The sequence below is a fragment of the Lonchura striata genome, chromosome 19, assembly GCF_046129695.1.
Source record: "Lonchura striata isolate bLonStr1 chromosome 19, bLonStr1.mat, whole genome shotgun sequence".
In the NCBI taxonomy this organism is placed as follows: Eukaryota; Metazoa; Chordata; class Aves; order Passeriformes; family Estrildidae; genus Lonchura; species Lonchura striata.
Genome location: NC_134621.1, coordinates 3,534,034 through 3,553,882, shown reverse-complemented (window position 1 = coordinate 3,553,882; position 19,849 = coordinate 3,534,034). Strand labels below are relative to the sequence as shown.

Here is a 19,849-nt window from a genome sequence, read left to right as displayed (position 1 = left end):
AATACCAAATGTTCCTAAAGTGTCTGTCCTGGCCGTCCTAATTCTGAACTGACACTGGCAATAACATCTTTATAAAGCCTTGAGCCATTCCCCTGCCTGCAGGGCTGCACCCCTGCCACCGTGGGTGCCCCTTGCAGAACCCACCAAGGTTGCAGAGCCCACCAAGGGCTTTCCCCACTGTGGGCACTGTGAGCCTCTCCCACTGGGAGCTCTGCTTGAATCAGCCCCAAGGGCTGAGCTGCCAACCTGCAGAGAGCCCTGGCAGCCCCAGGAGCAGCCTGCCCACCCTTCCACCTGCAAGGAATCCACTGTCACTGCTAATGGCATGTGGGCAGCTGCTGGAAAGCCAGGAATGAAGCACAGAATTTAGCCATTTTATGGTTAAATTTGCCATTTTAGCTGTTTAATGGCTAAATTTGCCTGCATGCAAAAAATGTTGTTTAAATCGTGTGGGGGAAAGGATTTAACACCCAGTGGTTTTCATAACCAGCACGTGATTAAAGAGCTAAAGCGAAAACATTTAAGTGGAAAGGCTCTTGCAAAAATACAATTAAAGGCGTAAAATGAAAGCCTTGAGATTGCTTGCTCTTAAGATGTTTGTGATGGGTATCTGCTTACTCTCCATTCCGAGCTGTACACACACTAAACAATGAGCTTGCTTGTAATAATTATCAGTACTTAATGGTATCTAAACTTCTTAATCCAATTTTACCCAAACAAATCCAATAATTACTCCATATGCTTTTTGATGATTACAATCTCGGGAATCCCAACTGCATAAAAAAGTGTTACAAGCAATTGTAGGTGGATTTTATTAATATAATGAATAGGATCAGTCTAACAGATTTCAATTACAACAATAGCTTTTAAGTACATTTCTATGACATAAGGAAAGAACATGCATAAATGAAAGAAACTGGTTAAGCCACATAATACTGATTTATGGCAGCTTTTTCCTTTCATTCACCTCATTAACATTTCTCTGTATTTCAGAATCCCCCACTCCAGCTCTATAAAACTTGCATTTCTAAAGCCTTCGAGGACCAGACATTCCAGAAGAGAAACAGTTAAACCAGAAATGCATTCTTGGCTGCTACTGTGACAGGATTTATTTACAGCTTCTATTAAACACAGCAGCTCCATTACAAAGTGCTGGATGTGAGGAGAATTTTTGATTATACAATGCCAATGCCTCACTGCGTTAAACATATCATGCCAGTGTATTATTTTTTTCCTTCAGCAATTCGTTCAGGTCATTGTTTGATGGGTTTATGAATTCATTACAGGAAACAGATGGATCCCATAATTCAGAGCTATTCTCCCAGCCAATCATTTGGGCAATTTTTTTCCTCATCTTGCTCCCCCCTCCAAATCAACCTTAATGAAGCCACTTCCTCCACGGCCAGTTCCCTGCACACACACACACACACACTGCAGCACATCACTGCTGCTTAAAGCTCCCTCCAAGCACTAAAGCTTTCCAAATAAAGCTGAGCAGGAGCACAATCCCATGGACACCCCCTCCGAGGTCACACAGAGCACCAGGAACTTACCCAGGTCGAGTGAAGACAGCCACCAAACACAGCATTAGAGTGGGCAAAACCACAAGTCCTCGTTAGTGAGAAACCCATTTTTATTTGCTCACAGAAGTCTGTTGCAGGGAAAATATTCTTGCCTCCCCCCCACTCCCCCCCCCAGTCTACTTTCAAAGGCTGAATTTTCATTTAGCAAATTACCTCCTTTGTCTCCTAAGTGCTGGGATTTGCTATCCACAGTGACATCTGCTGGCAACAGCAAAGGTGCTCAGAACTATTGCATAAAACCCACTTCTCATGTTTTTACACATAAAATGCCAAATTTTCTGCCTGGATCATCCCTTCCCCCAAAATCACAAACTTCTGGGGAGAAAAAAACTACAGTCTAATGCCAAGATAATCCCAGAATTTATAATAGCTTTAATAATGTAACCAGAAGCTGCTGTTTGACATCAAACCCCTCATTGAGTGACACAAGTAAAAATACACGAGTTATTGTGGCTTTAGAACTTTGTCACCATTTATTTACAGAAATGCCTTGACCTTGGGCCAATTCCTGATGATGCCATTTATCTAATACCCAGAACAAATTGAAGTCTTTTCCTGGTTTAACTTCATTTTCACCCTCACAGCTGACCATGGTGCAGCTTCTTCTGCTTCCTCTTCCAGACATTTCCTCTCCACTTTCTTCTCTTGTCCTTTACAACATTTCCTTCCTTAGTCTTTCACCACCCCAGTTAAAAAATCTTATCTATAATCCACTTCTCCTGACAGACTTCTCACTTCTATCAACTTAGACCTTCTACACAGACCTTGATTTTTTTTTTTTTTTCTAGGTAACTGGAAATCAGAGTAGGCATTAACAGAAAGCTGCAAAGTTCATGGAAAACTTCTAGATCAGTTATTGGAATTTCTCAACAATAGATGGTCTTATGTTCTTAACTGCTGGCTTTATGCAAAGTATGAAATAGAGAAGCATTGGGGACTTCATTCCCCACCTCTACTTTAAAGTAATGTACCCATAAATCCAGCTGACCCCAGCCACTCCTTTGCTCCTCCCTCCTCTCACACCCTGTCGTTCACCTCAGTTCAAACAAGTTCTGTCTGTTTGCTCCCATTTCCCACCCATGTCCCACCAGCCAAAGCTCTGTGCATCTTAACGATGTAATGGCTGCTGAAATGACACTCTTACTTGATATTGTCATAAGCAAAGTGGGGAAATGGGAGCAAAATGTGAAATTGGTTGAAATGTTCTCTGGGAGAATCAATGGCTTGCTGTCAAAACAGAATACGTTTCAGGAGAGATTCCACGGGGACTTGATCCGAGCCTACGCTGTTCAATATTTCCTTAACAGCTGGATGATGGACTAGAGAATATCCTTATTAAATCTGCAAATGACACCAAGATGGGAGAAGGAAGATGGGGGTGGTCAGATCGCTGTGTGACAGGATCAGAGCTCAGCAGTGAGGAACTGGAGAAGCAATGTGACAAAACTACAATTCAGTAAGGAAAATCACGTCATTAGCGGGAGGAATTAAATGCAGAATAGCAAACATCTCGCCCCACAGCAGTTCTGCAGAAAAAGAAGCAATGTTTTAGCAGATCATAAACCAAAGAGGAGGAAAAGATAATAAGAAAATTGTAAAAAGCCAGTTGGTGGAATGGGATAAACACCCAGCAACCCATCTACTCAAGCCTGGCATCACAAAGCCTTCCCTGTCTGCTCCCACAGCCGAGCATCTCTCTTCCACATGGAGCTGGACCACCTGAAAAGGGCACAAAGGAAATGGGAATCTGGAAAAGGGAACTACCACAGCAGGCAGAGGTAAGGGAGCAGTCAGTCTACAAGACACTGAGTACACAAATTTAAAAAAAAAAAAAAAAAAAAAAAAAAAAAAAAAAGGACTAAATAATTTGCTCCACCCCACAGCGAATAAGACAAGACTTGCTGGTTTAAATGGCAGTCAGGGAGATTTAGACTTACATTTCCAACAATAAGGATGATTAAGGATTATCTGCAGACATGATACAGGTTTGGTGATCTTGTCTCAGGGCAAGAGGATGGAATAAATGACCTCTCAAGAACCTTTAGAGCACATTTTCTACCACTCTACATGTTAAACAGAGCTCCAAATCCATCTTACTCAGTTCTCCCACTTCCCTCAGCCTTAACAAAGAAATCCTTTTTCTCTCAGGCTGATAGTCCAGCACTCTCCCCAGCTTCTGCTGGATTTTAAATAAGTTTCAGATGTGCCCTTTCTTCACCAGCCCTATTTGCAGATCCTCTCCATTTTGTTCTTGATTAATGTAAATTTGAAATTGTATCAATCCCGGGTGACATTTTATCCCTTCACCACCACAGTGAATCCTCTGTGTAAACCCAGCACAGCCCACCCTGAGGCAGAACTTCTGTGCAGCAAAGGGTCAGAGCCCAACTCTATTCACAAATTGAACTTTTTTCTTAAGAGCTGGAGCAGTTCCTAACAAAAACATAGATTCTTGAGTACTTCAGCGCTCAGACACAGGATTTTGTTTCCCTTTCTGGAACAGCATCTACATTTTTTCTTTCAGATCTGTCAGCAGAGATGGTGACAAATACTTCTTTTGACAGAAAGATACAAAACCTGTTTTGGGTGACTCAACATGTATTTTTAAGTTTTTTTCAATCCTATTCTACATTATTCAGGTTGGTGTCACATGCAGCAATCTTGTGAAGAATACTTATACTTTTAACAGTTTTAATATTTTCCTCACTGCTTTCCTCCATGTTAGCACTGATTATAATTTTAATTTTAAATTCACAATTAATTAGCTGTGCCATTAAAAATGGTACAGCTAATTAGGTTGATAGGTTGTCATCAACAATAGATTGATAATCCAAAGTAAATATGATGCTCTCCCACTGCAAGCCAAACTCTCTCATGTTTATTGAAAGCTTTGAGTGCACACACATGGGGTTTGCCATCAGCTAATTGATGAGCAGAAATTGGACTGTACACATCAGGCCTCAAACTCAGGCAGCCCAAGCTAGGAACCAGGGCTGTGGGCAATGGAACAGTTAAATTCACAGAGCAGCATTCCTGCAGGACGTGAACTGATAACAGATGGTAACTTTCAAGAATTAACAATTCATCTGTTTCCTTTCAAGCCAGAGCTCTCCAACAGGCAGGCACTGGGAACTCCAATACCAGCGTTAATCATGGACACCTCAGCACACAGACCTGCCCAAACGCCACCCCCTGAAAAGCAACAGATAAATTAATAAATGAATTCACCTGACTAGAAGCTACTCTCTGTCCTGAAGCCTCTGACATCTCAGCACAGGAGTATTTCCTTTAACACATCGTCACACATTCAACTTGGAATTCCTGCAAACCCAACTCCCACCTCCAGAGCAGGGCAATACCCTGGCCTTAGAAAGAGAACTTGGCTATTCTAAAGGAAAATAATGAAGCTATTAGAAGTTTTTAATCACTCATATTAATAATGTCAAGAAACAACAGCATTAACAACTGTCTGAAAAGGACAGGAGGGAGATAAGAGTCATTGCTGAGATGAATTAACTGGTGCAGGAAATACTAGTGTAAAATTTAAGTGAGAGGGCAGCTCAGAATTAAGAGAGGGATTCTCAGCAAGTGGTTAGAAATGCTGGCAGCATATTTTCAGGTTTCCTATAGAGTGTTCAGAACTCTTCACAGAGAATTCATATCTTGTATTCCTTCTCACAGTATTTAGGAACATCTGAACTCCACCAACTATAAAGACCCACTAGAGAAAACCAGTAAGTTCTATCCCACCAACAGCACATGAGAGCATCACAAACACAATCCCAACAATTCAGGAACACAGCAAAGGATGTCAGGAGCCAGCCACAGGCATGTGCTCCCCCTTCTCTCCAAACCCTCCTCAGTGATGCTCCAGGCAAGGTACCCCCAGCAGGAGCTACACCATAAAAGAGTCAGGGAAGACAGGAAACAGCTTAAAGTTAAATCACACAAAGCCAACACTATCATCACTTCAAGTGCCAGTGGGAAAATTCAAGCATATAATAACAGATTAAATAACTTCATACAGAGCCACATAAGAAGTTTGGGCAGACCCAGAAAGTGAATCCTTCAATTTTAAACTGACTGTGTGCATTTAATCTCATTAGACAATGTTTTACAGAGTTTTCATATGCAAAAGAATTTTTTAAAAAGAAATTTACCAATGGCACAGCCATCACACCAGACATGTTCTTCCTCCTTACCACAGAGCACTTCCAGGCACAGACTGAGGACTAAATATTCTTTACAGCAGAGACCTGATTGTTAAACCACGCACACAAACAGATAAATATGCAAATTCCTAGTAAACAGTACATTTCTAAGAAATTAAAAATGAGGATAGCCTCAGTATCCACTGATTAACTGGATTGAAGAGCCTGAAATTTCCTTCACCTTGAACAGTGATGATCTAAACGTACAGCCCACTCTTCAGCTGGGGCTTGAAGACTGAATCCCAGTGTAAATGGGGAGTCCAGTTTCATACAGATGTGGCTGGGTGCTGTGAAGATACCCCATTTCCCCATCATTTCTGCCTGGGGCTGCCTCTGCAGAGACCACTCAGCCCTGGCACAGATTCTCTCCCACGTGGGATGTGTGCTGTGCCCATGCTCTGTTCCTGCAGTTCCCAGGGCACAGCCAGTGCTGGCATCCCACCCAGGCCAACAGGGAACACTAAACACTCCTGCTACAGCAGGTACAACACCTCTTTATCCATTTTGACTTTTGAGCTGGAAAGAAGGTAAGGACTCCCTGGGTGTTTTCTGGAATGCCTGGAAATTGTCGGTGTGTATTTATGGATCAAGATCCAAATGTGGGCAGCTCAGAGTGACTTTTTGTGCCCCAAATCAGTGTCCAGGGAGCCCCAGACCTGGAGAGTGTGGACACAGCCTGGGCCTAACAGCCCAGGCACATCACATCACTTACACACAGGCACATTTTTCTCCTGGAACCAGAAACACAGCTCCTCCAGGTATTTAATTTCTGTTTGGGGGAGTGGGCTGCACTGATATTTAATTCCTTTCAGACATGCCCATGGAAGCAAGCTGTGACTGCCTGCAGATGACAGGGCTGCTGCTCAGATGGGAAGTGTAATGTTGCCTGACACTGCCTGTGCTGCAGGAACCATGGGACTGGGCACACATGTCACACTGACTAAAACCCTGTGCAAACACAAAGCCTCAGCCCTCCTGTCGTGGACATTTATGGTACCAAATGAATATTTTATGTGTGACACTAAAATAGCAACAATTCTGTGAGCAACCAGAAACAGGCCTCTGTAATTTTGGCATAACCCTTCCAGTTCACTTCTATCTCAAAAGAAGACTTAACGTGTTTATATTACAGCTCTAAAGATAGTGTAGAGTTATCTGAGCTATCATTTTAAATCAATCAGCAGGAAAAACTGAAGCAGAGCCAACAGAATGTCCAGCATGGACCAGCTTCCCTCTCTCCTGGGCAGTGTGGATTTATTCCAAGTTTCAGGTAGCATCACCCTGAGAAATTGTGCACGGAGCCAACTCAGTGAAAGGTAAACCTGAAATATTTTGGCCTTACATATTAAAATCTTGTGCCCTCATTAGGATAACTGAAGATGTGTTAATTTATATTTCATACAATTATTTTGAAAATCGTTGCTTTGAGTGAGTGGGTCTTTAACATACAGAACCCATAGGGACATCATTATCACTTTAGGGGATGTAATAATAAAATTTCACAGATTTTTCTATCATAAAAACCTGACTGGGGCTCTACATCCTTCCTTGGATGCAGTTCCTAGCATTTGAAAGACATGAAAATGTCATTCTTGCCTTCAGAAAGGAGGAGCTGTGAAGAACTTGAAACCCAAAATGAAGAGTGATCCTTTATTCAGTTAAACCCAATTAAATTAAAGTTGTGTTCTAGAGATGAAATAAACAAATTAGTGTTTAAGTCTGCATACAGATCTGAAGTGGGGGGAGATGAAGAAAATACACTGAACTTAAAAACTATATTTCAGTTATTTTAAAACTTCTTTTTAAACTTAAACATGACATTTCATATTCAATAGTGTTTTTCTGAATGAGCTTCTCAATGCTGGCTTCTTTCCTGGAAGGTTTTTGTTTGGAACTCTTGAGCTCATCTACCTGACAGTCAAACCTGGAGAGTCAGAAACAAACTCTTCATTTCTGATTCAACTCCCAATCTGAAGCAAACTCTTCATTAATTCAGTTATAGCTGAACAGATTTTTTTGTATCTCCAGTGCCATTGTGCATTAATGTCACATATGAAAAACAGGATTTAAATTATTCAGAAACGTGAAGAAAGCACTTCCAGCAGTTTACACACCTTCTCCTGTTCAGGTTCATGTTTTTTAAGGACAATTTCTTCAAGAAAAGCAGACTAAGAGCTGATGGGGGCTCAGCAATCATTTCCCTGCAGATCAGGTGGAACCAAAGGAAACTCCAAGTGAGTTCATTCACTGAGCACACCCTGCAGGACAGCTCTTCCCAAAATTCCCCACCCACACTGAGCAGGAAGAACAAGGCCAGAGAAGCCCAGAGGATCCATCCCACGTTCCCAGCAGGGTTGTTGTCCCAGTGACAGCCCTGTGTCACCACAGCAACCTTCACCAAGAACTCACAATGCGCCCAAAAGAACTCCGAGCTAAATTAACTTATTGCATGTCACCAGTGAGAAATGACTGTTCAGAGGTAATTTTCTGTACTAATATGTAATAGAGTTAACTCTCTAAATTGAATTAAATTAATTAAATGCCACTCCCAGTAAATCAGATTCTATTACATGAATGTTAAAAGAAATTAAAGATGTTTTAATAAAGATTACTAATAATAACTTAATATTATTACTTCATTTTAATTCAAAAATTCTGCTCAGTTTATTTTAGACACATGTCTTCCCCTCACTAGGAAGGAATACCTAATTATTCCACATGCATTACACACAGTTAATTCATAGAGATGGGTTTAGACTTAGCTAGAAGAAGTAACACCAGCACTTTAAGAAGAAATACAACTTGGTTTAATAAGTGACATGCTAGGACTCTTCCTGCCGTCTCACACTTTGGATAAACTCCACACTTTCAGTGAGTGTATCCAGTTTCCAAAGGGTTTCATTTCTGCTTTTTGCAGAAAAAAAAGAAATGCCTTGCAATAAAGCCAATTGCAAAGAAAAAGGAAAACACCATGTCTGCCTAGGTAGGATACAAAAAATAACAGCTCTTGAATGGCTTTGCAGATCTATCTAACAATGCATTACTAAGTTTATTCTTTAAAGTAGGTTCTTGCACTTTGGATGACAGACAGCCAGGAGACAAATCTACAATTCTCCCAATTTCTCCTGTAAATAAAAAGTTAAAACTGCCAGGTGATGGTGTTTGTGCTGTCCCACCACCCTGACTTTAACTCATAACACACCAAGGCGCTTTGGCAAAACCAGGGGCTATTTAACAAAAATCACTTCTCAGAATGATGAACCATGTGATTCAGTTTTATCCATTTTTCAGGCTTCAGGAAGAAGCTGTGCTTGTGCTGAGAAGGCAGCTGGTGACAGCAGAGGGAGCACAAGGAGCTGTCACTTCTGCTGCTGGCCACAGGGTGACAATGACATCAGCCCAATCACCAGCTCAGCTCAGCACCCTGAGGACAGGCAGCACTGCCACTACAAGAATATGGGAAATATGGTAAATAAAGGTTAAAACATTTCCTGAATCTTCAGCAAATGTGAGTTAAGGCAGTGACAGCCCTGTGAGGTGGAACAAGATGAGCTTCTACATCCCACCTACATTCCAGGTATCAGTAAAATGGGATTATGGATTTAAGTGTTTAATGTTACTATGCATCTAAGTTATTATCCACAGATTTTAAGTCAGAATTTTATATATATATTAAGTCTTAGTATCTGTAATAAAGCAGCAAATCACAAAGTCTTCCACAGATCTTCTCTGGGAAGGAATATATGAACAACTGAGGAGGCTGAAGACAACCTCTCACCTGATTTCCCACAGTGATCACTGGACAAAATTAGAGATAACTATATGACAAAGAAAAAAAATTTAAATTATTACGCTTGGAAACTGGCAGGAAGATATGGAAGCTGTAGCAAGATATGAATTATGATGGAGCCTATGTCAGAAACGTGGCACTGAACACATTATTTTCTTCCCATTTCACTCTGAAGACTTTGTCCTGTTGAAAAAGGAAATGCTAGGTGCTCACATGTACAGCAGGAAAAGAACTGGCAGTGCAGGACAGGACAGCCTGACACCCCCAGCACCTGCAGGAAGGGTTCTCATGGTTTCTCAATCAAGCCTAAACAACTGCAGTGGAAACTTTGGGGAAATTAAAGGAATATATTTAGATGTATACTCCAGGGAACTACCTGCAGGGGGAAAATGGGTAGTGATTAAACAGGAGAAATGGGGAGTGAAAAAGAAACTGCACATTATTAAATTGAGGTCTTTACAGAATAAGGTATCTGAAACTTGAGAGTTTTTCATAGGAAGCTGAATTTAGGGACAGAAAAGTAAAAGAGAAGAATTAGCACAGCCCTAGAGAGCCTGGATGACAGAGCTATGCAATGGGGTGAGCCTGAAAGGCACAGGAAAATCAGTTTTCCTTGTACACAGCAGCAGGTTACTGTCCACACACTGACTCAAGGGCTTCTTAATAACTCTCCAATGACAGCGTGCTGGTTTTGGCTGGGACAGAGTTAATTTTCTTACAGTAGCTGGTGTGGGGCTGTGGTTTGGATCTGTGCTGATAAGCCAGGGTGTTTTCATTCCTGCTGAGTGGTGCTCACAGAGCCACTCTGTCCTGCTCCTCACCCCAGGCTGCCAGCCAGGAGGCTGGGGGCACACCAGGAGCTGGGAGGGGACACAGCCAGGACAGCTGACCCCAGCTGAGCCGAGGGAATATTCCACACCAGATGGTGCCACGAGCACCACTAAAGCTGGGGGAGAAGGAGGAAGATGGGGGTGTTTGGAGTGGTGGTGTTTGTCTGCCCCAGGCACTCTGATGGAGCCCTGCTGTCAGGGATGGCTGAATCAACTCCCTGTTCTGCTTTGCCTGTGTGTGTTTGACTTTTGCTTTACTTATTAAACTGTTTTCATCTCAACCCACGAGTTTTCTCACTTTTACTCCTCCAATTCTCTCCGCATCCTGCCAGGGGGGAGCGAGCCCCAGCTCCTGCCTGGGGTTAAACCACGACATACAGATACTACATTAAAAGAAAATAATTTTCCACTAACTGGAAGGACTTCCAAAGAAGAGAAACATAAATTATTATGGCTTGAAAAACAGCCTGAAAACAGTAGCACCAGGGAAAACTGGATGGGCTGTTAAGTAAAAAATGGAGACATAAAAAGGCCTCTGCAGTGGAGGGGAAGACCAGCTCTCCTGGGCCAAGCAGCCAACAAAGTGGGGCTTATGCTATAGAAAAGACAGACTGAATATGAAGGTGCCTTTCAAAGAATAATCAAAACATCTTTCAAGAACATCTGTTGGGCCTGTGTGAGAGAGGGGAGAGGGTTAAGTCCATCCCTTTTTGTTCATCTAAAGGGATATATCTTGAATTTTTAACAGAGTTGAAGAATCATCAATTCTCTCAAACGGTAACTCGTGTGCTTCAAAAGAGAAGTTCATGAGAACCTGTCTGGCCTCCTAAAGGTGAAAAGTCTGGCTTATGAAAAAAAGACAGTACCAGTAGCCAAATCAGAAATTATGCCTGAAATGTTAAAGAGATCCTGGTAACAGGAGGACAGGTCTTCAGGAGACTGCTGAAATAGAGAACAACCTCTGTTAAGGTGGGAAGAGGCCACCAGGAGCCTGAGTCACACCGAGTTCAGCTGCTCCCACTGGGAAGTGCCAATAACAGCGGCTGCCACGCCCAGGGCAGGATTTGGGGGTGCTGTTAAAGACAGGTCCCACAAGGCAGCTGAGCATGAGCCACGGCTGCCACCCCACAGGGGCAGGATGCCTGCAGGGAAAATCACCTCCTCCCCGGGTGCTGATGCACACTGCAGTGCCTGAACCAGATCAGGAAGAACCTGAAGGATCAGGTGCACCATGAACACCTGAGCAGCAGCTCTGGAGCATTTACCAGTGTGTGAGCTGGTTAAGCAGACATTTTGAACAGTCCTGTAGGATTTGTAAAGTACGGGCTACCACCTTTAACAGCTCAGGAAGAACATTAAAATAATCTAGCAAAACACAGGAAGCCAAGGGTTCTCAGAGTAGAGGAATGTCAACACTAGACAGTCAACAAGAGAACACAAAGGTCCCTCAGGCCAAACGCTTCACACACAGTGTGAAAGAATCAAAAACACGCTTTCATTCCCTCCTTTTCTCAAGATAACCCTCTGCAGCATTTGTACAGTAACTATTCCAGGAGCACCTACTAGTGTTACAGTTCAAAGTGGATTTCATCCTTCCCAAGGAAGGGATCAGGTAACCTTAGAAACCCAGCACGTTATCTCAGAACAATCATTACAAAGAGAGCTAATGCATTTCCTGATGAACCTCTCCTCCAGCTCACGGGTTTGCAGATCTTATCAAAATTATATTTATATGCTTTACAAGCCTCCTCCAGGTAGCAAGATGATAATCTAATAATGGAAAGTGGTCAGCATGCTACAGATAAATCAAAGCTGATAGGTCATTTTTTCATGGGAAACTGTTAGTCTCCATGAAAACATGTGTGAGCCAGGCCTCAAGACAGAGAAAAAACTGACTGTGGACATGTTTCTCTAAAAGAAGAATAAAAGTGAATAACATACTACAGTTCAGAAAGTAATGGGAGAAAGAAGCATGCTGATGAACAGTGTGCTTATATTTTTGCTATGAAATAATTTCCAAGGAAACAAATCTCAGACTGCAGGGTGGGGAGGAGATGTGGGATGGGTGTTTGTTGCCATCAGTAGATACAAAAGTGGCATCTTACAAAGGAAATACTGGGGCATATATGCTCTGATGGAGGGCAAATATCAGCCAACATTCTATTTATAATTGGAAAACAGTTATTTTACAAGCAGACTGACAGAAGAATAGAGCATTTGCCAATGCCTGAGCTGCTGCAGTGCCAGAAGAGCAGCAGTTTGACTATTTCACAGCCCACATGCTCCACACACTGCACTGGGGAACAGCAGCAGGGAGCAAAGCACCCACTGTGGGCAGATAAATACCCATAAACCAGCGTGCAGTTCCATCATAACCAACACCATTATCACTGTGTAGCTGGGTTAAAATTTATCCATTAAAATACCCAGTTCTCCACAAGTGTATTGGCAGTTTTGTTGCTGGGAAAGCAAACTGGGATTTACCTGAGAGCACTTCCCACCAAGGGGCACCCTGACAATTAATCTAGACTAGAAAAGCCTAGCTGGTGTTACCCAGTCTGTGCTTGCTCTCTCTTCAAAGGGTATTCTAAGAGAGATGATGTCTTAGGCTAGAAATGCATCTGACAGTGGACCATGTAAAGAGAAATCTGATGATGCACAGGTTGTCCTGCTGCCTTCAAGCAGGGTATCAACCCTTACAAACTAAAGCATTTTAAAAGTGTTTTTAACCAACTGTGTCTAGTGCTGGAAAACTCCCATTTTTATCTAATTCTAGAACTAACTACTTGCATATCAGGCTTTTGCCATCCTCAACTTTATAAACCCATATAATTCCTAACTGAGGAACCAGAAAAAGCAATATTCTGCCTGTATTTATATTATGAGCAGATGCCTGAATTTGCATAACAGCAAATTACAACAGACAATCTCTAAGGAAAATAAAAACTATCTGAAGAGCACTAGGAGTATGTACTTGAGCCCTTACCTGCTTTTCCATTCCCAGATGAGGAATCTGCAAAGCTCAAGGCAAGCACTGACCAGTGATACCTTAAATTTTAGCTCTCACATTTTTCAGATTCTGTACTGCCTTAGTGTGTGACTGAACTTCACATAAAGTGTTAGCAAGTCCTCCTCATGGTTTACTCAGACAAAACAACCTTCTTCCAGCCCAAGAACACTGCTAGAACTTTTGGGCTGTTTCAGGCCCAAAAAGTATAAACAACAGCAAACTGAGGAGAGCAATCTGGGAGGATGGGACTTCATAAGCTGAAGCTGTAATTGGACAATTAAACCCAACATGGAAATGGATCAAAACTTACAGAAGTGTGAAAACTTGTGACTCGGGGTCTATCTTGGGTAGAGCCATGGCTGGGCTCTGGTACTGCCCCAGTTGTATCCTCTGAAGGCCTTTTGATAAATCCCTGGTTTATTCTTTTAACTTTGTTCCAGGCAGCCTTTCAAGGCATCACCAGCACTGGAGCAAAGCAGCAGCAATTCCAAGCAAGGACATCAAAGCCCCTCTAAGGGGGCAGCTGTCCTGTAAATCCAGTTCCAGCTTGGTGTAAATTATGGAGAATATATTTCATAGTTACCTCTTTTGTTTTCAAATAACCCCAGAGTTATATGTGTGCTTGTTTTTCTTTAAGAGATAAATGTTTTTCCCAAAAGCCCGTACAAATTGCTTTGGTGTGTTGTTGTCTGAAAAGAGCATTTATTTGAAAGCTGGGGAATCTATGGTTTCCCAGGAGCTACAGAAGATTTAAACCTTCAGAACTGCCAGTGCTTGCTTGCAGGGCTCAGGCTGTCCAGCCCTGACAAACCCTCTCTCCTGCAAAAATTCTCAATGCAAATCTCTCTTTGGGTACCTTTGACTTGCAAACCAGCAAGACACACACAGAAAGAGCTACAAACCCAAATAAAGTTTACCAAAGATTATTCATACATTTACTGTTTACCTTTTCTCCTTCACTTCACAATGGCAGTGCTGAAGATACTTGTAATATTTCTTGCACTTATGAAAGCAAAAAGCTAAATTAAATACCACTGAACTACTGCCTGTCACAATCACTCCTCTTGAAAGAAAAGCAGGTAGGAAACCGAAGTTTCTTTCTTTAGTATTTTAACTCCAATTCTCCCAGCTCATCCTTCTTGCTTTTTCTCCTTGACTATGCAAATTACTCCTCCTATCTGCTTTAATCTTTTTGCATTTTGTACTCCTCTTCACCCAGGACTGGACTCACAAATTACCTCAATCCTCTATTCTGTGCAGGCTGTAAAATGGTAATTACTCCTCTATCAGAGAAGTGATATCTCAGTGGGTTTTATGAACAAATTCATGTTTGTTTAAAGATACTTATAATAGCAGAACACCCCCATGATAACATTTATCAAAAAGAAAACATTTTTGTGTTACAAAGCCCTAACGTATGGCCACAGGTTATCATTAAGTTATCAAGTGACTGCATATTAAGATCTAATTGAAGAACTTATTGCAGGGTTCCCCCTCCTTCTGCAATGATGATTTATGGCACATTTTGTCACTACAATGTGCAGCAGTTCAGTACAAACACAGCACTTAACTAACAAGATGACAGAGGCAGATATTCAAGCACAAGCTATAAATACTCAAATGAGTCAGAGGTTGTAAATCTGTTGTAAATCATACCTGATTTGTAGGCTGGAACACATTTTCTAATCTTATGGAAAAAGCCTCTGCTGGTTCCTACAATAATGACACGAACCAGAAAAACTCAAGACTTCTTTTTTAAAAAGACTGATTGTGTCACATTCTGTCATAATTCTATTTAAAATCCTGATTAGATTCTCTAAAAAGCTTCATTTTCCCTTTTTTTCCTATGGAACTACCACTAAACATCAGTAACATCTACCACAGCCAGAAGGAGCACATTATCAATATACACAAACTTAATTTCTGTATGAGCAGAATGGAGGTTACACACACACATGAGCACAGGCAGAGAACATTCTAACAGTCCAACTGGGCAGGGTAAGTAAAGAATCAATTTAAAAATATGCAATAATCTACATGTCTGATTTTGAAATTAAAATAATCCAGCTTTGGAAACAGGTATGCTGCAACTCCTGTCATCCCAACAGAAATGCCAGTGCAGGGGATGGGATCTCAGACATTTTCATACATTCTTTTTTTCCTTTTAACTCCCTTTTCTAGTAGAGCAAACCATGTTCCTCTAGGTAAAATATCCAGCTCTGCCTGTGGGATAACAGATAACCTGAAGGAAGTATGCCAACATTTGCGACACCACAATGGTTTACCCAGCACGCTGTTAAATGTTTTCTGTTCAGTCCCCCAAAATAAAATGTATGAAAGCATAAACGTTGGCAGAATAATCTCCCAGTCTGCAGACAACCTCCCTGACTCTGCGAGCTGCATATTAAAATCATCACACACTGAGGAGTCCCAAGGCACACAGCCCAGACAGCCTGGGGGAGGGGACAGCTCCTCAGCAGACCACAGATGGAAGGGAATGATGCTCAGCTCGGGAGCCACTGCACCACTGGGACAGAGGACAGGCAGTGCTGGACAGGCTGCTGAATCCCAGGATCACTGCCACTCCAGCTTCTGCAATCCTGCTTCATCATTCCAGAGCAGTGAGCTGAAATTCCCATTTTCCCCTTGGAAAGCTCACCTCTCCCTTCCTGATGCCCTGCCATGAACATGCCAGACAGACCCACAAGGATCATGGAGGTCCAAAAGGCACAGATTGACCAGCTCTGCTTTACAGTAAAGGGATAAAAATATTTTCCAGCTAACATTTCTAATCAAAATATTTACCAAAATACTTTCTATGTTAGACTAACTGCAATATATAGACTTAACTGTTTTTACTCCTCTGTTTGCAGATTTAGCACTTACCTTTATTTCATATAATGCTGGAGGGTTGGATGGATGCTTTGCCTTTCAATTACCAGGGTAGATGTTTGAGTAACAAACCACTTAAGCTATTTTCTATCAGCTTTAGACAATTACATTCAGCAGAGGTGGGAGTGAAGCAGGCAAGGAATTGATCACCTGTGCTGCCTAACGGGGCAGGAGGATGGCTAGAAGAGAAGCAGGCAGCAAAACCCACCCCGATAGTATTTATGACAAGCACAGCTCCCTTAAAGCCCCTGTAGTTATTAAATAACATTCATTCCCATCCTAGTGACCCTTTACCACACAGAACACAGCTCACAATTACAGCTGAATGTTTTCATTAGAAAAACCCTTATACACAAAGTTTCTTGATCAAGTGCAAATAAACTGGCAAGAGTTTATACATGTAAAATAAACACTAATAGCCTGTGCTCAATAGTCCTGCTCTCAAAAAAATTACCATAAAAGAACAACTTGAATGTGCAATAAAAACCTGCTCATTTCCCACCTCATCTAATTCCGCAATGTTTCTCTCCAGCTGAACAGGAAGACTACTTTCATTTGTTTTCAAGTAATTGAGAAACATTTCAGGTCTTTATCAGCTCTCCAATCTTTCTTCTTTTCACATTCCCTAGAATTGTTGCCAACAGGGTATTTATAAAAGATCCAGCCTCATAAAAATACTCAGACAAACAACACTGCAGGGGAAAAAAATAGAAACTGAGGAAGCTGTTATGTAGAGACGATTTAAAGGGTTGGATCATTATTAAAAAAGAGAAAATAATTTGTTTCAATGGATGCAAGAGCTGTGTGAGGGAGCATTCCTAGCCCTGGGCTCCAGCAGCCACATACCTTTCCCCTAAGGGTGGAAATAGGTGTTTATTTTGGAAGGGTTGGTGCTCCACATCACAAATGGAAACATTCAGCTGGGGCTGAGGCCTCGGAGCAAGACTGAACTGACAACACACCACAAACACACCCCCACAGGAAACCTCCTTCCTCTTCCTTCCTTTCCCTGTCCTGAGGCCTCAGCAGCCACTGAACCTGCAGCAGCCCAGATCAGCAGTACAGAACACACGAGCTCATTGCAGGACAGCAACCCCGCACCCCTGTGGCAGACAAATCCATTAAAATCTAACTATTCATCAAAAAGAATCAGACCTTGGTCACAGGTTTCTAGCACAGAAGAAGCCAACCCAGAAGGCAAAACTCCTCCCTCCCTCCCAAGCCTCACCACCTGGCCCTTCCTCCCCACTTCAGCAAAGTGCCTTCTGCTCCACAAACACAGCTGAGAGCAAACAAGGGGCTGTACAAACACCCTGCCCCAGACAGCTGAGAAACAAACTGAAAACCCTTCCAGATCCCTCCTGCACTCGTAGGATTTCTTTTTCTCCACCAGGACCCAACCAGTGCAAGCACCTCTCACTGCCATGGCAACCCACTTGCAGAACTCAGTGGCACACACATAAAATTAAGCAATTTTTTTTTTTTTAAGTTACCACAAAGAGCTCCATTAAGGCATATTTATAAAGATATCATCTACCAAAATCTACATTTTATAAAATGTCCAGTTTCAGTCCAGCCTTAATCTCTGATTTAATACATCCTGCCCACTGGCATGCTGCAGTCCATTCACTCAGTTTTACTGTGCCATCCCGTCATCACAACTAATTTAATTGCTGTGTCCCAGATAGGAAATAAATTTACTAAATTCAATTATAATCCCTGTGTTGCTTTTTAGTTCTAGTAGCATGTGTCATTTATCTTTAAAAATGTATCCAAATAAAGCACTTGGTGCAGCACTGCAATAAGTTTATAGTCAATTCTGAATATTGTAGGAAAAAAAGTTCTGCTTTTCCCTCTCATTTATTTTGTATTAATATTTTCTGTGTTTTAAGAAATTTCTGTTACCTCTCATAAGATCATGCACGTCCCTTCTAAAGATAAATGTAAGGAACTGCACTGTAAAGTGGAAATAAAACATTTCCACAGAGCAACCTGAAAAGCAACGACATTCGCCAGAGAAAGGAAATTCAAAGAAGGGTCCCTTACAGGACTGTAAACAACCCCTGATCCTTGCCCTGAGCATGAACAGGAGGTTTGGACTCTGCAGGACAGGTTTCCCCTTCCAACGATGCTGAACCACAAAAATCTGCATCACTGCTTCTGAAAGATGAAACAATAAATGCCAAAGCTGCTTAATCTCTAACATAACTACCCTTATCCACTGCTGTCTTCTTCCTGATCCATATTTAAAGCAATAGAAGATGCTTAAATATGTGGGATAATGAACAAAAAAAATTCAACAGATGGAGAAATGCAGTCTCTCTACATTTGAAAGAAACAAACTCACAAGCATACCTGAAAAACTGAAGTTATTAACTAGAAACTTACACGTGGCAGTTTCAAGCAATTAAAAGCAAAGCTGTCACAACACAGACAGAAATAGTAACATCCCACAGAGGGAAAGCAGAAGGCTCTGTGTCTCACTCCTAACAGAAATGAAGAGCCACTGCATCAACACGTGAAAATGAATTTAGTTACCCTGACAGCAAAAACATCTGCTGCTGAATTGTGATATTAAAAAGTCATTATAATCCATTATAGAACAGTGGAACCTTTTCACACAGAAATGAGCTGATACAGAGAACAAAACAAGCAATACTGTGAAAACAGAAATATTCCATTTAGATAGAAATTGTTCTTATGTATCTTAATTCCAAAGTTTTTTATGTAAATAAGTTTTGGTGGGACTCACATACCTGTGCTCCCTTCCCCTGAAAGTAAAATCCAGTGTTAGAAACTACATGAGATGTCACAGTGCAGATACTACAGAATTCCAACTAAAACTTTCTGACCTCTCCCTTTCCACACAGGAAAAACTTAAGAAAGAAGTTTCAATGAATTACTGTTACAGAATCGTCATCATGAAGTTATTACTTTATTTTCCTGAATTCATATTACTGAAGTAATATTTAATTTCTGCTGTATAAATCTTAAGAAGTGTATGAAACCTAAGTTGTTTAGTCCAGCCCTTGTGTTAGGTGTGGTTCTTCTCTAATTCTCATTCTTTGGGGCTCTGGGAAGCTCCACTTGCCTGTCACCTAATTACCCACCAATAAATGACAATGCATTTGAGCTGGCTCAGAAGTGAGACACAAAAACATCTGTAAGCCATCAGTTGCATAGAAAGACATTACCTTGCCTCTCTTCTTCACCTTTCTGAAAGCTACAGCTTCATTAATTTTTCTCCCAGGGAACCTGGCAGCCCACTGGCCCCAGAGGGGAAAGCATTCCTTACCTCTGCTGCAAAGCAGCTCCACTCACTTCCCAGGCAGAAAACCCACAGAGAAAGAAAAACAGGCAGTGGTGGCAGCAGGGGGAATAGTTTCTCCTAAGCACCATGAATTGAGTTTACACATTAAATTGAGTTGAATTGTGCAAGGGGAAAGGGGCAATTACTTGTCTTTGAAACAGATAAATAACTACTAACAACTAAATGGAAAACTGCATCTGTCTTGACAAAAGAGATGACACAT

At 41.7% G+C, this 19,849-nt stretch overlaps 1 protein-coding gene across 11 annotated transcripts in view; it reads right to left on the bottom strand.

Annotated features, from left to right (window-relative positions):
- The window catches only part of TNRC6C (trinucleotide repeat containing adaptor 6C), a 99,841-nt gene that overhangs the window by 58,948 nt on the left and 21,044 nt on the right, over nt 1-19,849 (bottom strand). The window lies entirely within an intron of this gene.